Source organism: Pimephales promelas, chromosome 5 (assembly GCF_988280905.1).
Source record: "Pimephales promelas chromosome 5, fPimPro1.hap1.1, whole genome shotgun sequence".
Classification (NCBI taxonomy): domain Eukaryota; kingdom Metazoa; phylum Chordata; class Actinopteri; order Cypriniformes; family Leuciscidae; genus Pimephales; species Pimephales promelas.
The window spans coordinates 4,215,465-4,220,464 of NC_142773.1; the positions used below are offsets into that span (position 1 = coordinate 4,215,465).

Here is a 5,000-nt window from a genome sequence, read left to right on the forward strand (position 1 = left end):
GGCCCAGCACGCTTCCGCTGCGCCACTCTGCTCCCTAAAACTGCCTTACCTTACTCTGTTTACAAAATGAATTGCGTTTTGGCACACTTAAATTGCTCTTCTCTCATTAATTAGAACAAGTGAAGAATGCATAGGGTTTTGGCATTCAGTTGAGGAAACTTTTCTACAAGTAGGAACAGACTATGTTCATAAGGAAAGCAGTCTTAGCAGAGGATGGTTTCGATCCATCGACCTCTGGGTTATGGGCCCAGCACGCTTCCGCTGCGCCACTCTGCTCCCTAAAACTGACTTGCCATACTCTAATGTTTTCAAAATGATTTGCGTTTTGGCACACTTAAATTGCTCGTCTCTCATCAATTAGAACAAGTGAAGAATGCATAGGGTTTTAGCATTCAGTTGAGGAAACTTTTCTACAAGTAGGAACAGACTATGTTCATAAGGAAAGCAGTCTTAGCAGAGGATGGTTTCGATCCATCGACCTCTGGGTCATGGGCCAAGCACGCTTCCGCTGCGCCACTCTGCTCCCTAAAACTGACTTGCCATACTCTACTGTTTTTTAAATGAATTGCGTTTTGGCACACATAAATTGCTCTTCTCTCATCAATTAGAACAAGTGAAGAATGCATAGGGTTTTAGCATTCAGTTGAGGAAACTTTTCTACAAGTAGGAACAGACTATGTTCATAAGGAAAGCAGTCTTAGCAGAGGATGGTTTCGATCCATCGACCTCTGGGTTATGGGCCAAGCACGCTTCCGCTGCGCCACTCTGCTCCCTAAAACTGACTTGCCATACTCTACTGTTTTTTAAATGAATTGCGTTTTGGCACACATAAATTGCTCTTCTCTCATCAATTAGAACAAGTGAAGAATGCATAGGGTTTTAGCATTCAGTTGAGGAAACTTTTCTACAAGTAGGAACGGACTATGTTCAAAAGGAAAGCAGTCATAGCAGAGGATGGTTTCGATCCATCGACCTCTGGGTTTTGGGCCCACCACGCTTCCGCTGCGCCACTCTGCTCCCTAAAACTGACTTACCTTACTCTGTTTTCGAAATGAATTGTGTTTTGGCACACTTAAATTGCTCTTCTTTAATCAATTAGAACAAGTGAAGAATGCATAGGGTTTTTGCATTCAGCTGAGGAAACTTTTCTACAAGTAGGAACAGACTATGTTCATAAGGAAAGCAGTCTTAGCAGAGGATGGTTTCGATCCATCGACCTCTGGGTTATGGGCCCAGCACGCTTCCGCTGCGCCACTCTGCTCCCTAAAACTGACTTGCCATACTCTACTGTTTTCAAAATGATTTGCGTTTTGGCACACTTAAATTGCTCGTCTCTCATCAATTAGAACAAGTGAAGAATGCATAGGGTTTTAGCATTCAGTTGAGGAAACTTTTCTACAAGTAGGAACAGACTATGTTCATAAGGAAAGCAGTCTTAGCAGAGGATGGTTTCGATCCATCGACCTCTGGGTTATGGGCCCAGCACGCTTCCGCTGCGCCACTCTGCTGTAAACCACCCCAGATGGGACTCGAACCCACAATCCCTGGCTTAGGAGGCCAGTGCCTTATCCATTAGGCCACTGGGGCTGCTAAATATTGCGCTCATGTGCCTACATTACTTTGGCTTCAGTGACAACAGCAGCATTGGCATTTAAACAAGGCAAGCACACAACAGTAATCCGGGTGGACGACTACTTCGATAGGGCACTGGGGCATGACTCGCTTGCCCTACTAATTGTCCATCTCATTCGGGTGGCTTAGTCAATGAGGTGTTTTAACAGGGCATACACACACAAACACAAAGATTTTCTGATCGAAGAAGCGGGATATGGAAGTTGCTGTTTATTTGGGATAAAACATGTACATAAGTGAAGCAGCATTAGCAGAGGATGGTTTCGATCCATCGACCTCTGGGTTATGGGCCCAGCACGCTTCCGCTGCGCCACTCTGCTCCCTAAAACTGACTTACCTTACTCTGTTTTCAAAATGAATTGCGTTTTGGCACACTTAAAATGCTCTTCTCTCATCAATTAGAACAAGTGAAGAATGCATAGGGTTTTAGCATTCAGTTGAGGAAACTTTTCTACAAGTACGAACAGACTATGTTCATAAGGAAAGCAGTCTTAGCAGAGGATGGCTTCGATCCATCGACCTCTGGGTTATGGGCCCAGCACGCTTCCGCTGCGCCACTCTCCTCCCTAAAACTGACTTGCCATACTCTACTGTTTGCAAAATGAATTGCGTTTTGGCACACTTAAATTGCTCTTCTCTCATCAATTAGAACAAGTGAAGAATGCATAGGGTTTTGGCATTCAGTTGAGGAAACTTTTCTACAAGTAGGAACAGACTATGTTCATAAGGAAAGCAGTCTTAGCAGAGGATGGTTTCGATCCATCGACCTCTGGGTTATGGGCCCAGCACGCTTCCGCTGCGCCACTCTGCTCCCTAAAACTGACTTGCCATACTCTACTGTTTTCAAAATGATTTGCGTTTTGGCACACTTAAATTGCTCGTCTCTCATCAATTAGAACAAGTGAAGAATGCATAGGGTTTTAGCATTCAGTTGAGGAAACTTTTCTACAAGTAGGAACAGACTATGTTCATAAGGAAAGCAGTCTTAGCAGAGGATGGTTTCGATCCATCGACCTCTGGGTTATGGGCCCAGCACGCTTCCGCTGCGCCACTCTGCTGTAAACCACCCCAGATGGGACTCGAACCCACAATCCCTGGCTTAGGAGGCCAGTGCCTTATCCATTAGGCCACTGGGGCTGTTAAAAACCTGTGCTCATGTGCACACATTACTTTGGCTTCAGTGACAACAGCAGCATTGGCATTTAAACAAGGCAAGCACACAACAGTAATCCGGGTGGACGACTACTTCGATAGGGCACTGGGGCATGACTCGCTTGCCCTACTAATTGTCCATCTCATTCGGGTGGCTTAGTCAATGAGGTGTTTTACAGGGCATACACACACAAACACAAAGATTTTCTGATTGAAGAAGCGGGATATGGAAGTTGCTGTTTATTTGGGATAAAACATGTACATAAGTGAAGCAGCATTAGCAGAGGATGGTTTCGATCCATCGACCTCTGGGTTATGGGCCCAGCACGCTTCCGCTGCGCCACTCTGCTCCCTAAAACTGACTTACCTTACTCTGTTTTCAAAAAGAATTGCGTTTTGGCACACTTAAATTGCTCGTCTCTCATCAATTAGAACAAGTGAAGAATGCATAGGGTTTTAGCATTCAGTTGAGGAAACTTTTCTACAAGTAGGAACAGACTATGTTCATAAGGAAAGCAGTCTTAGCAGAGGATGGTTTCGATCCATCGACCTCTGGGTTATGGGCCCAGCACGCTTCCGCTGCGCCACTCTGCTGTAAACCACCCCAGATGGGACTCGAACCCACAATCCCTGGCTTAGGAGGCCAGTGCCTTATCCATTAGGCCACTGGGGCTGTTAAAAACCTGTGCTCATGTGCTCACATTACTTTGGCTTCAGTGACAACAGCAGCATTGGCATTTAAACAAGGCAAGCACACAACAGTAATCCGGGTGAACGACTACTTCGATAGGGCACTGGGGCATGACTCGCTTGCCCTACTAATTGTCCATCCCATTCGGGTGGCTTAGTCAATGAGGTGTTTTAACAGGGCATACACACACAAACACAAAGATTTTCTGATTGAACAAGCGGGATATGGAAGTTGCTGTTTATTTGGGAAAAAACATGTAGATAAGTGAAGCAGCATTAGCAGAGGATGGTTTCGATCCATCGACCTCTGGGTTATGGGCCCAGCACGATTCCGCTGCGCCACTCTGCTCCCTAAAACTGCCTTACCTTACTCTGTTTACAAAATGAATTGCGTTTTGGCACACTTAAATTGCTCTTCTCTCATCAATTAGAACAAGTGAAGAATGCATAGGGTTTTGGCATTCAGTTGAGGAAACTTTTCTACAAGTAGGAACAGACTATGTTCATAAGGAAAGCAGTCTTAGCAGAGGATGGTTTCGATCCATCGACCTCTGGGTTATGGGCCCAGCACGCTTCCGCTGCGCCACTCTGCTCCCTAAAACTGACTTGCCATACTCTACTGTTTTCAAAATGATTTGCGTTTTGGCACACTTAAATTGCTCGTCTCTCATCAATTAGAACAAGTGAAGAATGCATAGGGTTTTAGCATTCAGTTGAGGAAACTTTTCTACAAGTAGGAACAGACTATGTTCATAAGGAAAGCAGTCTTAGCAGAGGATGGTTTCGATCCATCGACCTCTGGGTCATGGGCCAAGCACGCTTCCGCTGCGCCACTCTGCTCCCTAAAACTGACTTGCCATACTCTACTGTTTTTTAAATGAATTGCGTTTTGGCACACATAAATTGCTCTTCTCTCATCAATTAGAACAAGTGAAGAATGCATAGGGTTTTAGCATTCAGTTGAGGAAACTTTTCTACAAGTAGGAACAGACTATGTTCATAAGGAAAGCAGTCTTAGCAGAGGATGGTTTCGATCCATCGACCTCTGGGTTATGGGCCAAGCACGCTTCCGCTGCGCCACTCTGCTCCCTAAAACTGACTTGCCATACTCTACTGTTTTTTAAATGAATTGCGTTTTGGCACACATAAATTGCTCTTCTCTCATCAACTAGAACAAGTGAAGAATGCATAGGGTTTTAGCATTCAGTTGAGGAAACTTTTCTACAAGTAGGAACGGACTATGTTCAAAAGGAAAGCAGTCATAGCAGAGGATGGTTTCGATCCATCGACCTCTGGGTTTTGGGCCCACCACGCTTCCGCTGCGCCACTCTGCTCCCTAAAACTGACTTACCTTACTCTGTTTTCAAAAAGAATTGCGTTTTGGCACACTTATATTGCTCTTCTCTCATCAATTAGAACATGTGAAGAATGCATAGGGTTTTGGCATTCAGTTGAGGAAACTTTTCTACAAGTAGGAACAGACTATGTTCATAAGGAAAGCAGTCTTAGCAGAGGATGGTTTCGAT

The 5,000-nt window shown here is 44.8% G+C and overlaps 3 non-coding genes across 3 annotated transcripts; all 3 read right to left on the reverse strand.

Annotated features, from left to right (window-relative positions):
• Positions 1 to 1,514: 1,514 nt before the first annotated feature.
• On the reverse strand, positions 1,515 to 1,587 carry trnar-ccu (transfer RNA arginine (anticodon CCU)). Its single transcript has one exon. It is a non-coding gene; the product is annotated as a tRNA-Arg (tRNA).
• A 1,109-nt stretch (positions 1,588 to 2,696) lies between these two features.
• trnar-ccu (transfer RNA arginine (anticodon CCU)) lies at positions 2,697 to 2,769 on the reverse strand. Its single transcript has one exon. It is a non-coding gene; the product is annotated as a tRNA-Arg (tRNA).
• A 615-nt stretch (positions 2,770 to 3,384) lies between these two features.
• Positions 3,385 to 3,457, reverse strand: trnar-ccu (transfer RNA arginine (anticodon CCU)). Its single transcript has one exon. It is a non-coding gene; the product is annotated as a tRNA-Arg (tRNA).
• Between the last annotated feature and the right edge of the window lie 1,543 nt (positions 3,458 to 5,000).